The sequence below is a fragment of the Pinus tabuliformis genome, chromosome 4_2 (assembly GCF_031772625.1).
Source record: "Pinus tabuliformis cultivar Carrire ecotype Pingquan chromosome 4_2, CPIR1, whole genome shotgun sequence".
Classification (NCBI taxonomy): domain Eukaryota; kingdom Viridiplantae; phylum Streptophyta; class Pinopsida; order Pinales; family Pinaceae; genus Pinus; species Pinus tabuliformis.
The window spans coordinates 209,832,567-209,852,876 of NC_142304.1; positions in this window are offsets into that span (position 1 = coordinate 209,832,567).

A 20,310-nucleotide genomic window follows, 5' to 3' on the forward strand; every position below is an offset into this window, starting at 1 on the left:
AATATATGCCAATAACCTTCTGGGATATCTAGAAGGGTATTCTTGTCGAGGGAGAATGGCTTTAACAGGAATGGCCTTAATAGCACTTCCTTTATCTCGGATGATGAGAGTGCCTAATGTCTGAGGGGATTCTGGTTCTTGAGTTACTTTAACTTTGTTATAAACAATTTTTGCAACACTTCCCTTATTTGAGCTACTTAATGGCTGAATTAACCTAAGAGGAGATCTTGGTTCTTCAGTTTCCCCGGTTTCTCCTCTCCCTTCATAGAGGTTGCTAAGGTTCCCTTCTTGCAATGATTTTGGGCTAGAATTCTCAATTTCTTGAAAATCTTGCTCTTCGGTGTGACTATGCACCTCAACAAAGGCTACAAATGGTGATCCTGTGGCCTAAAGGGAACTAGTAGGTTGTCTAGAAGCAACTTTTCTAGGTCCTACTGAAGGCTGAGATTCTGCTTTCTTAAGGATTTCGTTTATAAAGGTCGATCGGCCAAGGGTCACCGGCCCCTTAGCTTTATCAAGCTTAGGTAGAGGTTTAGGATTTCTTTCAGGCTTTTTCTACTTAGTCATGCACACAAATCAACTGCTAATTTCTACCTAAAAAATACAGCAACAAATCTAAAGGAAAGCGGGAAGGGGAGCGGGGCTATTACATACTCCGTAGGCAGGTTCTTACCTTCCATTTTTAAAACCCAGTTCTCTCCTAGTAGGTACTTACATCACTCTGGAAAAGAAACAAATGGCTACACTCTTCCTCAGCAACGACGCCAAAATGTCAAGTAGTAAAAAGGGTCTTTTTTACCTCTATTTACCCTACATTAATTGTCAATCCAGGAACGATTTGTTATTTCAAAGAGTGTACTCAGTTTGAGGCGGTCATTTATCAGAGTAATGCTAGTAGTATAGTGCTCTCAATACAAGAGTAAACAAATGCTTGGAATGAAATCTATTTGCAAAAAGAAACCTAAGACTCAAATCATGCATTCAGAAAGCTCAAGTAATTTATTAGTGAAGGGTAAAATAACAGTAACTCTTCCCTTTGTAAAATGATGCAATCGAAAAGGCACTCAAAGGAAGGATCATCAAACTGGGAACTAGACAGCGTATGTCGATGTTCCCTATAGTCTTATACCTTCTGTACACTAAAGCAATGATAATATTTAATTGATAGAAAATAGAACATCAATTATCTCTATTTAACAGGATTGAACAGCGAACCCTTAATCTACATAAATGAACGCAACAATAATTATAATCTACAAAAATTAAGTAACAGCTTTCGAATTGAACAACAAATAGAAATGGAACAACAGACTATTAGAAATAAAGTATAGAACAACAACTCAGATCTGAATGTACAACAACCCAAGTTGAACACGCGACACACTTAATATCAAAAGGAACAGTAATCTGAGCTTCAATATAATATGCATGAATCACAGATATAAAGTAATAGCAATTATAACGAAACGACAACTTTAACGAAACAGCAATTCCGAATGAATAGCAGTCACGATTTAAGAATAGATCATACGATAGTATCGATTTAGGAACATACAACATAGTTGAACTGTAATCAAATGGCAATCTTTAAGGAACAATAGTGTTATATCAATTGTCAAAAGGAACAACAATGCAATACAACATTAGAATGATAACATAGCATTTTTGTGCAGATAACAATAATATTTAACCAAGTATATATAACAGAGCTGATATGTAAAATAGTAAAGCGCATCAGATTACTGAACAGAGTAAATGAAAGAAATCAAACCACACATGAATCAGAAATATGATACAGGAGCGAGTGATCCACCAGGGCCGGGCCCTTACTCTCCACAGACACACCACTTGAAATTACTCCAGCATCAAAGATTGCATGGCAACCAGATTTATATTAAAACATCAAAACAGAGTTACAGTGGATCAATCTTCAACGAGAATCGATGATCAAAGTTTCAAATATAAAGGAGAATTACATAAAAGGTAACAACCAGTCCTCCTCAAGCTAGCAGTTCTGCCTCTTCTTATAACAGCCAAGCGGCAATACCAACAATACAGAGAATTGTTAAGATAGAGATCCCTCAGGATCGAAGGATCTTGAGGGATTCGCCAAGCTGTTAATTTGTAGTTATCCTTTTGTCCTTTTGCGCCGATTAGAGATTTCCTTTTCCTTTTTCTAGCTGTTACGCTCCAATGTGGATCGCCTTGTTTGAACGCAGTTCCTTGCCGAAGGGACAACAGTTAACTTGGTCTCGTTCTTCCTTTTGGGATGACGGTCTTCTGTTTTCTCCTTTTTCTGCATAGAAAAGGGTAATTATTAGCTATTTCATATTACATATAAATTTTCTAGATTCTATCATATTCTTATGTCATATTCCTAGCTCATGATGTGAAAAGGTTGTGAGTTTTGAAGAAAAGATAACAAAGTAAATGAAAATAACATACCTTCTCCAGTGCCCAAAAAATGCTTTAAATACAACCTTCAAAGATCTCCTTATGCATATTTACCCTTACCTAACAATGTGTCAAAAACTACATTAATTAAGGGATGAAGGAACAATGGGTTGAAACATTAAACATTATGGGAGAAGGTGACATATATCAGGAAAGTTTTGATGACATTATCGATTTATGTATCAGGAGCTCGAGAGGCAGTACAAGGCTAAAACCGGCAGAAGGTGACATAATCACAAGGGACAACAAGATCTTCGGTGGAGGTGTAACCCACACAGAAATTGGGAATCTACTGGAAAACTTTGAAACTGATATTCTAGGGACTCTGACAATGCAGCTTGACATTATGCAGGCTAAACAAAAACAAGCAGAAGCAGAGCAAAATTTGGGAGTATTCTACCCTAGATGAAGAAAGAAACACAGCCATAAAGAGTGTCCACTAGATGCAGTCCAAGTCTGTGCCATTTGCACAAAATACCACTCCACAAAAAACTGTCCCTCACTCCCAGGCCTGAACGCAGTCTACAAGGAAGCGGAAGAAGAATCAGAACTAGTGTACCTACTCAATCAGCGCGGTCAATGGAAGCCACGACAAATAGGTATACCCAGTGATCCATCCTCTTCTTTTCAGTCTCCTCAGTATAATGCTCAGCAATATAATGGAATGTGGCAAAATCAGCCACCTTTCCCCAGCTGGTCATAGCAACCATTTCCTACATCACCATGGCCAAATCAAAAAAATCAAACCAATTGGCCAAACTTCCCTTACTATCCACCATTTTGGAAAAATAATGCATATCCGACACAATGGTCACCCTCCACCTCGCAGAGTCAAACCTGGCAGTCGAACTGGAAAAGACCTATGAATCAGCCAGCTGGAACGATTCCTCTCCTGCAACCTACACTGCCAGCACCATATACATTGCAAAAAAATCCCCAGACCAACTTAAGACCGCAACTCCCAGCCCAACCCAACCTGAACCCTAATAATAGACCGGTTCAATCTGTTCAAATAATCGAAGCACCAGAACTAGAAACTGAGTTAAGGGAGTGCAACAACCTTCAATTAAGGTCTGGGTGCATAATAGAAACTAAGGGAGATAAAATTTCTCAAGTTGAAAATCCGTTACCTTTAGAACAACCACTACAAGAAGAGGATGTGGTTAGGCAACAAACTCACGACCAAGCAACCACTTCTTCTCCCCCATTCCCAAAACGACTAATCATATCGTGCCCAATAGAACATCCTGACTTTGATCTTCTGGGAGAACTAAGAAATTTGTGTATAAATATCCCACTCCTCCAGGCTATCCAAGATATCCCAATCTACACAAAAACCATCAAAGAGTTATGTATAAAAAAGCTGAAGAGGAGAATAACAACTAACCCAACCATCCAAGTAGTCGGCACCCTATCTGACTTACTATCAGGAAGAGGAGCACCCGTAAAATATGAGGACCCAGGGAATCCTATAGTTACGATGCAAATCAATGGACACTCATTTCAAAATGCCTTAGTTGATTTAGGAGCTTCAATCAATATCCTAACAACTACCACTTGTCAAAAGCTTCGTATTACATCATTAGATCCAGCCACAACCTTATTGGAGTTGGCTGACCGATCGGTAGTTAGACCAAAAGGCACACTACATGATGTAATGGTCTCTATAGACTCCTGGGAATACCCTGTAGACTTTCTGATAATTAATCCCAAAAACTGGCTAAATGGACACCCTTTAATATTAGGTAGACCTTGGCTAGCAACTGCTGATGCTTACATTGGCTGCCAACAAGGCAGTATGACTATAACTAGAGGGAGTAAAGTCAAGAATTTAGCTTTATACCCTCCAGCCCAGCCAAGCCTAACAATAATGAAAACTAACAAACAACCTGTATCATATCTCACAGAAAACATTAGATCGCCTTTAAAAATAGAAGATGCCCTCGAATTTAAAGACCAAACAGAGGATGAGATCATTAACAATTTCATTAACCAACCAGAAACTAGATCCCATGTACAATGTCACATGATAGAGGCAACATTTGATAATGAACTAGAAGAAGATCCCCTCAAATACACTCATGATCAATCAATACCTACTACCTCTGTTTCAAATAGCAAAACTATAGAGATTGAGCCAGGAAAATCCTTGAACATTAACAAAAACCTAACTCCTAAACAAGAAAAGTTGGTCCAACTACTAAGAAAATACAAGGAACATTTTGCATGGGATTACCTGGACATGAAAGGAATTGATCCCCAGCTGGGTACACACCACATTTATACAAAAAAGGATGCTAGACCTGTTCGCCAACCCCAATGGAGACTAAACCCTCATCTTAAGGATATTGTGAAAGCTAGATTACAAAAACTTTTAGATGTAAACTTTATTTACCCAATATCTGATAGCAAGTGGGTCTCTCTACTAGTAGTCGTGCCAAAGAAGAATGGAAAGTGGAGGATATTTGTAGATTACAGAGAATTGAACAAAGTAACCCAGAAAGACCAATTTCCTCTTCCATTCATTGACCAGGTATTAGACACATTAGCAGGAAATAAATTCTTTCCTTTCCTATATGGCTTAAGTGGATACAATCAGATTCAGATTGCCTCTGAAGGTCAGGATAAAACTACTTTTACCTGTCTTTTGGGAACATTTGCTTATAGATTCCTACCCTTTGGCCTATGCAATGCCCCTGCCACATTTCAGAGGGCCATCCTCAGCATCTTTTCAGATTTAATAAATGAAGGGCTCCAAGTATATATGGATGATTTCACACCGTATGGAGATGATTTTGAGCCAACACTAGACACATTGGAAAAGGTGCTGCAAAGATGTATTGCCACCAGGCTTTGCTTGAGCCATGAAAAGTGTCATATGATGATGACCGAGGGACTCATCCTAGGTAATTATATCTCAGCAACTGGAATACAGGTAGATCCGGCTAAAATTCAGATAATTTTGTTAATACCTACTCCTACCACAGAAACAGAGGTACACAATTTTCTGGGTTTTCCTGGTTATGATAGGAGATTCATAGAGAATTTTTCTCAAATAGTTGCACCTCTATACACACTAATTGGGGATGTTGATTTTATTTGGAAAGATAAGTGTGACCGTGCTTTCGAGGATCTAAAAAAGCTTATAATGACAGCCCCAGTTCTAAGGGGCCCAAATTAGGATTTTCCATTCCAAATTTCATCTGATGCTTCAGAAACAGCTATTGGAGTAGTCCTTGGGCAGGAAGAAGATAAAAAGCCATATTTATTATATTAGCAAGAATCTATCTCTTACTGAACTAAACTATACTGTAACTGAAAAAGAGTTTTTAGCTGTAATACATGCTGTAAATAAGTTTAGACATTATATAACTGGGTATCCTGTAATTTTATATACATATCACTCTGCCATAAAATACTTAGAAAATAAACATGTTACAAATGGTAGAGTAACAAGATGGTTGATTTTATTGCAGGAATTCGACATCACAATAAACGATTGACCTGGAAAAGAGAATCCTATAGCTAATTTTCTCTCACGAATGCCAAAGCCACCGGATGTAGCAGTAGTCAAAGATCAATTCCTAGATGAACATTTGTTTGTTGTTATTGTCAAGACACCATGGTGTGCTGATGATGCAAATTATTTAGTTGTAGGTAAATTACCCAAGAATTTAATGCCCAATGAATGGAAATAGATAGTACAACGCAGTACCCGATTCTCTTGTATTAGGGGCTACCTATTTCATACAGGGGCTGTCGCGCGGAATGAGTCGATCTTGCGGACATGATAGACCTTCCTAGAATCTAAAGAAGACCTAACGACAAGCAGACCAACCAGACACTATCTTTCTCTAAATATGCTTCAATAAACAATAGCAAACAAAGGTTTTTAGGGCCTACCTTTGGTCCAACACAAGTTTGTGGATGCCCTCGCTCCTTTGATCCAAATGACCTCCTTTTCGCAAATCTGCAAACACAAACAAGGCAAACACATTAAATGGCACCTGAAAAACAAATTGCATAAAACATATTTAACATGAAAGTCAAGAAGTCCATGAAACAAATAACATAAGATACTTGTTGAGAAAAATGAGTTTGATTGTATTAATTCAAAAGAAGAAGAACCTTACAACCTTTGCCTTGACGCTGTACAAGCTCCTCCCAGGGTCCAACAAGATGTCTCCTCTACTTTGACAAGTTTCACTCACTCTCCAATGGAACCAAGAGGTATGTGATCTCTCCTCTCAAGCTCAACCACAGAGTCTCAATTTCACCAGCATTTACCCTCAAAATGTTCAGCTTCTAACCTCTCTAGTCCTCACCCCAATGCCTGTATTTATAGTGCAATGGAGGGAAGTTACTAGGTCCTCCTTCAAAGTGATAAAGCCCTCCTTCAAAGGGATAGCTCCTTTAGTCAAGGGATTAGCTCCTTCTCTTTTGGGATGCATGAACCACCTCAGAGCAAACAATCCACGTCAAAATTCCTTCTAGAAAACTCTAGAATTAACCCAAAGTGAGTTTTTTAAGATAAAAATTGTGCCTTTTGACTTTCACAGGGGTCCGCACCTACACTGTTAGGAACAGAGCGGGTAGGTACGCAGCTTTTGTACACAGAAGGTGCAGGACCGCAGGTGACCATGAGAGGAAGTGTGGAACCAGAGTTACATTGATTTTTAATGTCTTTCTCCCACTTCCAAACCTTGATTTGAAGAGCTGAGGTCTTATACTTGCTTAGGAGGACAGTACAGGTGATGATAGACCCATACTGACTGCAAATAATCATGGTGACAATATTTTTGTGTAACAGGGGCGGATATGCACATCAAAAGATGCGTCCGCGAAGACGAAATATTTGACATTCTGAAAGCTTGCCATGATGGACCATGTGGTGGACATTTCGCAGACTGCAGCACTGGTCACAAGGTTTTACAAACAGCCTATTATTGGCCTAAAATCTTTAAAGATGCTAAGATATTTGTTCAAGCTTGTGATAGTTGCCAAAGAGCGGGACGCCCTAGACAGTCCGACGAAATGCCTTTAAATCCACAGTTAGTAATCGATCCATTTGAGCGTTGTGTGCTCAATTTTATTGGTCCAATTAACCCATCATCAAATCATAAAACATACATTCTAGTAGCAATAGAGTATGTTACCAAATGGGTGGAAGCAGAGGCACTTCCAAGTGCTACAGAGGATTCTGTAATACATTTCCTTTTCCAAATATTTGTGCAATATGGCGTCTCGAGGGACATAATCACGGATGGAGGACCACAATTTGTAGGTAATAAAATATCTGTAACATTAAAAAATTACTACATTCGGCACAAAATTACCACCCCATATCACCCATAGGAAAATGGCCAAGTGGAGAGCATGAATAAAGTGATAGAAGAAATACTGACAAAAACAGTTGCATCACACAAGCGTGATTGGGCTTCAAGATTGCCGGAGGCCTTGTGGGCATACCGAACAACGTGGAGAAATACCACCGGCCATTCACCATATCAACTAGTATTTGGAAAAGAACCCATTGTTCTAATAGAATTCGAAATACAAACATTAAGAACAGCACAAGAGGTGGGTTTGAATTTAAATGAAGCCTAGACTAGCAGATTATAGCAAATCAATGAGCTAGATGAAATTAGGCTCTCGGATCTTCAACACACTGCATTAATTCAACAACGGAGAGCAAAATCTCCCACGAAGGAGATTGGGCACTCCTATACGATTCCAGGTTTCAATATTTCCCTGGAAAACTCCAGACACGATGGCTTGGACCTTATGAGATACAGAAAGTGCATGACAATGGCACCATTACATTGACTACCATTGATGGATCTGGACATTCGTTCAAAGCAAACGGTCATCGAGTGCAACTTTACCACAAACCACTCACTCAGAAATCCTTTTACCAGCAATTATGGGAAGATTCCACTATGCAGATTCTTGCCGAGGAAGATAACCCCTCAGTAGTATTTCACTAAATAATTCTTTTGTTTCTAAATTTTGTATATAACTTTTTCTCTTTAATTTTGCCTGTATAAACTGTTTTTTTTACAGATTGTTACTGTTGTTCCTCTTAAGGAACAGTTGTTGTTCCTTTGAAGGAACAACACCTGTTCCTCTTAAGGAACAATAGTTTTGAGTGCTTACATTTGTTTGTTGTTCCTTTTAAAGGAACAGTTTCTGTTCCTTTAAAGGAACAACAGCCGTTCCTATTTAGGAACAACATTTTTGCGTATTTCACAATTTTTGTTGTTCCTTTCAAAGGAAAAGTTGTTGTTCCTCTGAACGAATAGCATTTCCGCACCCTTGTTTATTTTTGTTGTTCCTTTTAAAGGAACAACTGTTGTTCCTCTTAAAGGAACAACTGTTGTTCCTCTTAAAGGAACAACACCGTTCCTCTTAAGTAGCAACACATTTGCGTGTTTATTTTTGATGTTCCTTTTAAAGGAACAACACTTCTGCGTGTTTATTTTTGTTGTTCCTTTTAAAGAAACAACATTTCTCTGTGCTTATTTTTCTTGTTCCTTTTAAAGGAACAGCAACCGTTCCTCTTAAAGGAACAGCACTTCCGTGTGCTTATTTTTGTTGTCCCTTTTAAAGGAACAGGTGTCGTCCCTTTTAAGAAACAACAGTCGTTCCTCTTAAGGAACAGCAATCCCACTTGCATTTTTGTTGTTCCTCTTAAAGGAATAGCACTTCCGCCAGATTGTTTTTGTTGTTCCTCTTAAAGGAATGCACTTCCGCCAGATTGTTTTTGTTGTTCCTTTTAAAGGAACAGCCCTCTTCGCATTTTTTTATTTTTTATTTTCTTTTATTTTATTTTTCTTTCGTTCCTTTTGAAGGAACAACAGTTTCGATTTCGAATGTTCTTAGGCTATCTGCCAAAGGATCAGTATTTTAGTTCACCCTTGCTTTATTTGTTGTTCCGCTTAAGGAACGGTTGCTGTTCCTCTTAAGGAACAACGGTTTGTTGTTCCTCTTAAAGGAACTGTAGTTTTGCATGCAGATGTTCTTTTTGCTATTCCTCTTAAGGCACAGTAGCTGTTCCATCTAAAGAACAACACTTTTTGAGTGCATTTTTTGAATGTGTTCTTCTTAAAAAAACATCATTTAGATAATTTTTGTGAATGATGGTTCACTATTCATGATGCCTTCAAGGCATAGATATAAATTTATGCAAGGATACAAAAACTAGAGGATACTGAAATCAGCAAACCAAAGAAAAATCATTATCTTTAAGAGAAATTGCTTTGTATTGATAAGAAAAAAGAGGAAAGGACACAACTATTTATATCACTTTGCTGTCTTTATTTTCACTAAAACTAATCTGATTGATTACTTTTATCATGTTGGTTCTTCCCTAATCTTCATAATTCTCTTTGATCATTATTATTTAATAAGAATAAGGGCATATTTTCCTCTATCGAGATATTCAAACTTCTTCCACCATCCCTACTCTTAAGGAGTGTTGAGCCATCCTCTGTATATAAATAGGAAAGTGCTATATAAAAGAAAAAGAAAAAAGAAGAAAAAATATATATCTATATGATTACTAACAATTCTATGATTTGTCAGATGAAGGATAGGGGGTCTCATCAAGAGCCAGCCTACCATGATCATAAGGAAGTAGTGAAGTGGAATTCCCACTATGGCCACCACAATAGGGATATGATCCAAGAGGCACATTAGAAAAATAAAAAATCCCTTGGAATAGGAGGTCTCATCACGAGCCGACCTACCCACCTTTCACTCCTTCCTGGTGAATGGCATGTGATTCATCTGGTTACCAACCCAGCATAATGACCTCCATTCTGACATCACAAAGAACTTTCCTAGGCATACATAAGGATTATGGTTCCAAGGGTGAAAAAGCAACTTTATCAAGGTTATGAACACCTGTGGGCAACAGAGCTCTGCTGATGGTATTGAAGTCATATTTCTCACACATCAATAGTAACCCTTTTCTTATATCTTTATCTTGATTTCAAATGAGATTATGTTTTAAAACCCTTTCGAACCTCTTACACATGAAATATTGTTTGAAAATCAATCATAATGGTTAAAGTGGATAATGACCGCATAAGAATTTTTATGTATGACAGCTGTCCTCTTCCCTATTTTTTGCATCATTTCATAGCATTTCCATATCTATTTGTTATTTTCATCATAAGACTCGATTTCAGTAATTCACTACTTTTTGCAATCATGTCATGGATATATACACCGTTCCTTTTTTATACTGTACGATTGCCATCCAATACGCTACTCCTCCATTTTCCAGTCGAGGACAACCTATCATATTTCAGGGGGGCATGGGTGACCTCCAAAATACACTTGCATACATGTAAATTCCCTATTTGGAGGTACTACGACTCCATCAAATCTCAGAAATAACAAGTTTAACGGTATTGATATTTTCCAATATGCACAACTTTGTTGTTCCATTGTCATTTCTGTGTTTTTCTTTGTAAAAATTAACAGTGTGCTAAGCTTATACGAAATGGGAGGTAGACCAGTACGTAGCGAACCGCAGGTGCTAACAATTTTTGATGCTACACAAGAAATTCTAGAGAGACCAGGATGGATTGCCTACCTTACCTGACTACAGCAGTCCCATGAAATGGTGGCCATCGAATTTCTGCAGAATTTGTAGGAAGATTATTCCATGGTAACGGGAAGGCAAATAATAGTAATAGATGCGGTAATTGCTAAAGTATCTGGCTACTAGCTGTTGGACCAATATGGACCCAGAAAAAAGTGAGACTTCAAGAGGCCATAGCTATCTTTCGCGACGAAGGAAAGAACCTTACCCTCAAAGGAAAAGGAGTCATGCCTGCAACCCTGGGAGAACCATGGGAAGAATTATCTAGAATAGTGCAAAGCTACATCACATGCGATTGGAGAAAGGATGTGGTAAGACCACACCATCTAAAATTATTAGAAGTCTTAGGACAGAAATGTGCTGTAAATTTGCCTGCATATTTAAAAAAAAAATTGCATGACGCTGCTCGGAGCATAAGGAAATCATGTCATACAGAAATGGTAGTAAGTCATCATGGTTTAATTCGGTTAATAATTAGTTATAATCTTGCTCAGCAGCAAACTAGTTTGGAAGAATTGTTATTTTCAATAGACGGGGGATTGGCCTTACCAGCCCTGAAAAGAAAAAGAACCACCAGCACACTAACTAGACCACAGAAACACAGATAGCCCTCCAGATTGAGGAGAAGCAGGGGAATGTTGGGAAATCTCCAAGATAACAGTAGCCAACCCTTAGAAATATAGGCCTCCGAGGATGGGAACCCCCCACAACTCGAAGGAGGGGAAAACGTGGAAGAGGAAATGGAGAAGAATCCCAGTCCTTTTGTGGGAGATATCCAGTTTCAAGCATTCATTTCATTTGCTGCCAACCAGTTAAAGTGGCTCAAGGACCATAACATTTTTTAGAGACAAGAAAACGGGTTAGACCTTTAGGTCAGGGGTGAATCGAAAAACCCATTACAACTATGGACTAAGCATAAAATCCTAATAAAAAGGAGGGTGTGATCCAGACATTAGGACCCATCCACAAAGACATTGTCCAACAAGGGGTAGAATATTTCCTGTCTATCAAATACCATGTCGTAGCAACAACTAAACTCCGATGGAAGACTTCCAATCGGAATGTTTAGGATAGAGAGCCATTCAATTACAAAAATTTTAAGTTAGATGCCGACTGCCTGGTCACATATAGTAACCTCATCTTGAGGGAAGGACCGTATTGGCTAGGTTGTAGATTTTGAACCCCTATTATTTGGTATCCTGTAGCAGAATATAAGGCCATGTATGAATTTCCTGAAGGGCAGAGAGGGTGCATTTTTGAAGTTTTAGCTACACATCGTGGTTTTAGACCACTTCATGAAAATCCCTCTCCAGCCTATTCCTAACTACCTTGCATGTAAATTACATGGTTTTCATGAGGGCATGAAAAAGGGTAAGCAAGGGGGTGTGTTGAGGGATGGAAAAGGTATGTATTCGCCATTTATTTCTTTATCTTTCCCTTTGAATCATAACTCCTTTACATTCTAAAATGGTAATATGTTAAAGAATTATGGTAGAATTAAGGAGATTTGTGATTGATACAAAAGAACTAATTATTGTCTTTTTCTATACAAAAAATGAAGGAAATGGAAAACCACTATTTGGGAGGAAAAGACAAAGTAGAAGCAATTGTTCTCCCTTCCATAGGAAGCCGTATCTAAACAAGGAGATCAAGATTGGAGTGCATAGTCCAGGAGAAGAAAGGGAAAGCGCGACATCAGTGCAAGAAGACAAAATGATAAACTGGAAATCAAAGATAGAGCGAATCCCTCAGGATCCTTTGATCCTGAGGGATCGCTGCTTCAAAACTTATCTATACTCTTGATATATCCACCTGGCCATTATAAAAAGGGATAGCACTTGTAGCCTAGGGGGCATGTATTATCATTTTGTAGAACTTACTGTTGTGTTGTTACTTTGATCATCGACTCTTGTTGGTTAAAACAGAGTACGATTTCTTGTAAACTTTTTATACATGATTAATATATAAGTCAGTTGATGTTCCATTCCTTCCTACTGAATTAGCTCGGCAATGCTTCACTAGCGGCTAAGGGCTCGGCCCTGGTGGATCCACTTGCTACCTGTACCATTATTTTATAGTTCCAGTCATGTGATGGTTTGATTTACTTTTCATTGCTTTGAATCGCATTGCTTTCTAATTTCCTATTCCTTTACATTTTCCTGAAATCGTTTCATGCATGAAATCATAATTGGATCGCTTTGCTATTTTCTTCCACCATAATAAGATTACTATTCATTACAACTTAAATTGTTATGTTGTTCATTCTGGTTATAAAGCTTCATTGTTCACTTCGGACTCTGCCATTCATTACAGATTGTTTTTCATTTGGCTTTGCTATTAATTTCCATTAAGTTAGCATTGTTGTTCATTTCCATTTAGCGTTGCTATTTATTTCCATTAAGTTAGCGTTGTTGTTCATTTCCATTTAGTGTTGCTGTTTATTTCTATTAGGTTAGCATTGTTGTTCACTTCTATTAATTTAGCATTGTTGTTCATTCATACTAGATAGGTTTTATTTCTTTCCTGCAAGTATTTGGTTTTGCTTTTAAGTATTTTTCAGTGATCATTTTTACTACATTTCTGTTAGCAGCATTAGTGATCTATCATTTCCAATTAATTGCTTTAGTGTGGAGTGTAAGATCAACAACTGTAAAGGACATTGGCTATTGTTGCCTAAGTTCTCAGATTGGAGATCTTGTTTATATTTGATTTCACTTATATCAGTTGACAGAGGAAAGAGTTATCACTACTGCATCCTTGACTAATAAATTGTTGTAGTTTTCTAAGTGAATGATTTAAGTTTCAGAGCATTAAGTTTCTTTTGATTGCAATTAGATTTTATTTCAAGCATCTGTTTACTCTTGTATTTAGCACTGTACTGCAAATTAGAAAACATTACTCTTGAAATAAATTGCCCACCTCAGACTGAGTACACTCTTGAAATAAAAAATCGTACCTAGATTGATAATTAATGTAGGATAAATAGGAGTTCAAAAGACACCTTTTATCACTCAACACCACCTAGGCTCAGGGCCCCACCCAAACACTTAAGGTTAAAAAGGTGTCACCGACAAAAATGGTTGAAAGAAGAAACAATGATTGTGATACTACTGTGATGACAAGTACTCCCCTGGACATAAATGCAAGGAACCAAAATTCTTTCAAATGTATGCTACTAATAACAGCGCAGCAAAGGAAGCTCCATCCCTTGAAGTGCTTGAGGATGAAGCCAAGGAAACCAAAACCGACAATGATCTCACAACTACGCCAGATGAGTCGGTTATCTCACTACATGCCTTGGTTGACATTCCTTCGCCTCAGACTCTCAAAATCCTAGGCTTTATTAAACATCAACTAGTAGTGGTATTGATTGATAGTGGCAGCACTCATAAATTTATCCATAAGAGAGTCATAGAAGTTGTTCATTACTTTTTGCGGGCAGTATCTAATTTCCAAGTCCCTATCCCTAATGGGGGGACCATGAAATGTGAAGGCTACAGTGAAAATATTAAGCTTCAGATGGGAGACTACCACCTAAAGACCCACATGTTTGCTATTGAAATGGGTGGTTGCAACATTGTCCTAGGTGTTGAATGGATTCACACATTGGGCCCTATCACAATGGATTTGTAGGATTTATATATGAGCTTTAAACAAAATAATCACATTCATACATTAAGGGGACTCTAAGAAAATTCTCCTACTATCATTGGCTAGCATCAAATGGAGAAGCTTTTAGAAAAGGTCCATCATGGAGTAGTCACCCAATTTAATGCCATCTAGACCATTGAATCCACTACTCATCATATTCATCCTGATATGTAACAGGTCTTAGATTGACACCAGTGGGTCTTTGACAAACCTAAAGAGCTTCCACTCTCTAGGGGTGAACATGATCATAGCATCCCTTTGGTCCCAAGGGCCCAACCACCTAATTTCCTCCCATATGGATATCCTTTTTCCCAAAAGAATGAAATTGAAAAAATCATCAAGAAACTCCTTGAAGCTGGTGTTATTTGTCCCAGCATCAGTCCTTATACTTCTCTAGTGGTCATGGTTCTAAATAAAGATGGAGAATGGCACATGTGTCTGAAATTTTGGGCCCTCAACAAGCTCACAATCAAGGAAAAATTTCCTATTCTAGTTGTTGATGATACGCTTGATGAACTACATGGTGCCCAATTCCTTACCAAGCTAGACCTTCACTCAAGCTATCACCAAATAGACATGAAGGAAGTAGACATTTCCAAGACTCCCTTCTAAACTCATGAATCCCATTGTTAATTCCTAGTCAGATCATTTCATCAATATAATGCTCCATCTACTTTTCAAAGCCTCATGAACCACCTACTGAAACCATATCTCTGAAAATTTGTACTAGTATTCTTTGATGACATTCTCATCTACAGCATAACCTAGGACAAACATCTTCAGCATGTAGACCAGATATTGCAACTCATCCGCAATCACAAATTGTTTGTCAAATTATCCAAGTGCTCTCTTGGCATGGAAGAAGTTGAGTATTTGGGATACATTGCAGGTCATGAAGGAGTGAGGGATGATCCGAAAAAGATTCAAGAAATGTAAGATTGGCCCCAACTGAAAAAATTGAAAAGTTAGGGGGGATTCATGGGTCTCACTATCTACTATCACAAATTTGTTCGTACTTATGGTCACAATGTTAGATCCTCATTAATCATCTCAAGAAAAATTCATTTCTCTGGACTAATACAGTTCATCATACCTTCTTGGCTCTCAAACAGGCCATGTTCTCCACTCTTGTATTGGCCCTACCAGACCTCACCAAATCGTTTGCAAAAGAATGTGATGCTTCCAATATTGGTATTGGCGTTTTATTAATGTGGGAAGCTAGACCATTGGCTTTCACCAGCCAACAACGCAGTGGAAAAATCTGGGTCAATGTACTTATGAGAAATAAATGATGGCCATCTTACATGCAGTAGACACCTGGAAACCATACTTGTTGGGGGGACGTTTCCAAATCCAAACAGAATATCAAAACCTGAAATATTGTTTGCAGCAGTGTCTATCCTCGCCACAGCAAAATAAATCACTTATCAAAATATTGGGATATGATTATGAGATAATTTACAAGAAAGGGCATGACAATGTAGTAGTCAATGCGTTATCATACCAAATTGAGGATGAGAGCACCATGCTATCAGTCTCTCTACCCATAGAATATTGGATATGAGAGGTCCACAAGGAATGGTTCTTCCACCCTTCTCTTTCCTAAATCATTAATAATTTTAGAGAAGATCCTAATTCCTCAGTCGACTACTCTTAGAAGGATGATATTATTCGCTACAAGGATCGAGTAGTTATATCACCAACATCCACCATCAAAACCTGCATCTTGGATGAGCTACACTCATCTCCAATTGCAGGACATTCAAGCATTCAGAAGACTTATTCTCATGCATTTCATTCTTTCTTTTGGACTGGAATGAAAAAACAAATTCTTACTTTTGGAGCTGAATGCAATGTGTGCCAACGCAACAAATGGGAAACAATCAAGTTACTGGGAACCTTTCAACCATTGCCACTTCCTCCCTCTGTCTGGATGGATGTTTCCTTGGATTTCATCACTTGCCTCCCAAAGTTAGGAAACAAATCAGTCATCATGGTGATTGTGGACAAACTTTCTAAACATGATCTTTTTTGCACTCTGCCACACCCATTTACCCCCACTTTGGTGGCTCAAGTTTTCGTAGACCATATCTTCAAATTGCATGGTATTCTGAATTCCATTGTGTCTGATTATGACCCCACTTTCACCAAAAAAAATTGGCAAGAACTTTTAAAGCTACAAGGCACGCAACTCCAACTAAGTACAAGATTTCATCCACAAACCGACGATCAAATAGAAGCATTCAACAAATATTTGGAGACATATCTAAGATGCTTCGCTTCATAAAAGAAGCATCAATGGGTACAGTGGCTACCTTTAGCTAAATGGTGGTGTAATACTAACTATCATGAAGCCACCAAGATGACTCCATATGAGGTAGTGTATGGCCAACTCCCACCTTCACCTATTTCTTATATCCTTGGATGTTCTAAAGTATAGGTAGTTGATCAACTCCTACAGAACCATGTCGCCATGGTAGCTCATCTCAAAGATAATCTACATCAAGCTCAGAACGAAATGAAGCAACAGGAAGAACAACATCATTTTGAGCGCGCATTTCAAAAAGGGGATTAGGTATTCCTGCAACTCGAAACATATAAGTAAACATCTCTCAAAGAAAAGGGTTGTTATAAACTAGCACCAAAATTCTATGGACCTTATCAGATACTTCAGCGCATAGGAGCAATTACCTACGAACTAGCCTTGCCACCTACTTTAAAAATCCATCTAGTCTTCCATGTATCATGGCTCAAGAAAGTGGTGGGGAACAATTGTAGAGTTCAACCAAGTCTAGCCGAATTATATGAGGAAGGCTCACTTGGCTATGACTAGAAAAAGCCCTCGATACGTGTGAAAGACATCTCCATGGTCACACAATCAAGGAAGTCCTCATCAAGAGGAAAGACACCTCTCCAGAAGATGCGAATTAGGAACCAGCCACTATTCTTCAATAGTTTCCACAGCTTCAACCTTGAGGAAAGGGCTACTTTTGATGGGGGAGGGCATGTTCAGGTCCAACCCTAACCCCTTCATTTATGTAATAAGCCCAATGGGTCTAGTTAGAGTCATAGGTAGTTAGAGAGACAATAAATCCCATATTAATAAGTGTAAGTGGTTGACCCACATTAAAGAAAAGGGACCATAGATAGTTTTAAATGGGCCATAGTTAATAAATAAAGTGGTTAACTGGTGTTATGCAAGGCACCACTAGTAGTTTGGGTTTTCGATGTCATTTAGCTATAAATAGTCTTAGTTAGTAAGGGAAAGATCATCGAGTCTTATTGTAATTGAGATTTTCTCTATGGGAGGTTTCCCCCTTGAAGAGGCAACTGAACATTGAATCTATTTCTAAATAATAAAATACTTTTCTATTTTTCTCATTTCATATGATAATTCTATGTTTTGGGTTATATTTCTTTGTATTTCTAGTATTTTGTATTTCTCGCAGGTCAAGAGAATAACATCAACTGCATGCAATACATTTCACAAGTGCATGATAAGAGTGGTTGATAATCCCTTTCTTGCTGAGAGGGAGTGTTGAAAATGCAACAAGAAAGTCTCAATTTTGATTTTTACTTAATCAAATTGAGGAAATTTGAAATTCCACATCAGCATAAACCTTGGAGAAGTTAATTCAGGTGACATGGTTATTGTCACTCAGTTAATAACACTCAATTTTATTTAATGAGTTGAAGTTCGGTTTACTTGAGTTGATTCCTTAAAAATAGGATTCTGCCTCAGTTAATTTGAGTTACGAACATGAAGTTCTATTGTGTGCAATGGATTCCTAAATTTTAGGATCCTAGGATGAGTTAATTTCAATTGTAGCAATTTAATTCAGTTAAATTGAGTTGTCCAGTTAAACTAGTTCTAACCGATGGAGGAACCAATGGAAGGTCAAGTTGTGGAAGTGGAAATTCAACCACACTCAGTGATGATCCAGATAACTAATCAATAAGCCTAAATTATCTCATGCATGCAGATAATTTGAGTTACCAAGTTGAGATGGTGATTCCAAGGTAGTGTACTATCAGTTTTACCATATTCCAATGTGTACAAATGGTGCATAAAGTCAGAGGAAGGACCTAGAATAATTTCACAATGCAGATGAGGGAATTTCCTAATTAATAAGGGCCTAATTCCCAGAGGAACAATGCAAGGAACTAGGAGCTTGGGAAGACTTGAAATTGGCTAAGTTTTTGTTAGAGTCAGTCAGTCAAGTAGAGGGATAGACTATTAACTTGCAGGGTGTACTCAAGCTTGAGCAAGCATTGTATTTCTTCTTTATTACTTGGTTAATGCAATATAGATAGTAATGGGTTTTGAGAAGATGTTTTCCCCTAAATAAATCGTTTTGCATCTGTGATGTTTCCTTTTGCATATCTATGATTCTTGTTTTAGATGGTGAGTTAACTTCCACAGATTAGTAGAGTAGCTTCAAGTCTTCGGATTTAGAAAATTTCATGAGTAGTATTGAATCTACAAATTAATTTCTACACACTAGCCTCAGATTTTTGTGTACCCTAATGACTGTTGAACTCCCTCACTTCTTCCTCATATCTAATGACTATTACATGATTAATTGATATCTAAATGGTTGTTAATAATATAATGAGAAATATCTACATATTGATAGAAGAGAAATTGTGAGGCGAATAAAGCAGGTTGTTGGAAACCCTAATGCTTGTTGCCAATATTGTTGAAATGATATAGTGACTCAGGTAGGCTCATGAATATGGTGGCAAGATTCATTTGTTGTCTAAGCTATCAATTTTCCTGTTGGTGCACTTTATTTTCATCTAACCAACTTTTTATGTCATGCCTTTGCTAAAGCCTTTAGGAGTAACATAAGATCTTCATGCTTTCCTTTTGGTTTCCCTTCGCACGTAGCTACTCAAATGATAATATAAGTTAGAATGTGGCTATATTGGTGTTATTGCAACTTTTTATACATTTTTTCAAATTTGTTTACTATTGTTGATAGTGCATTTCTTCAAAAATTCAATGCTTTTCACATGTTGTTTTCCTTGTTGTTGCTTATGATTTACACAGGTGTGATTTATTTGTCTTATATTGCTCCAACACATCGTAACACCCTTTATTTTGTGTGACTTATTTTTTCATTGAATATTATGATGGCATTAGTTTCTTGGGAGATAGCAAAAAGGAATTATGATCTGTGGAATTCACATAGTCGCATGATAGCGTAAATCACATTCTCTAGTTGTATTTCTAAGACACCCACCTGCAATTGTGCAACCCAGTGTGACAAAGCTTAGGTGAAGATCGCATTATGTATATAACATCTTGGGATCATAGCAGAATCTATGATGCTAATACTGAGAGTATTTTCATAATTATCGGTCATAATATTCTGTCCCATCCCTTAGCTAGAAGGAAAAATTTCTCCACAATGACAACAACTTCAACCCCAGTGTTATATGTGATCCATTTTGTTGGGGACAAGAATTCCCTTAGTATAAGATTATCCCTGAGGTACTCCTCCTCTATGTGGGAACAATAATACATATGGTCACCCAAACTTATGTTCTTTCACTAATAGTGTGATGAGATAGGAGGAAATTTGAATTTC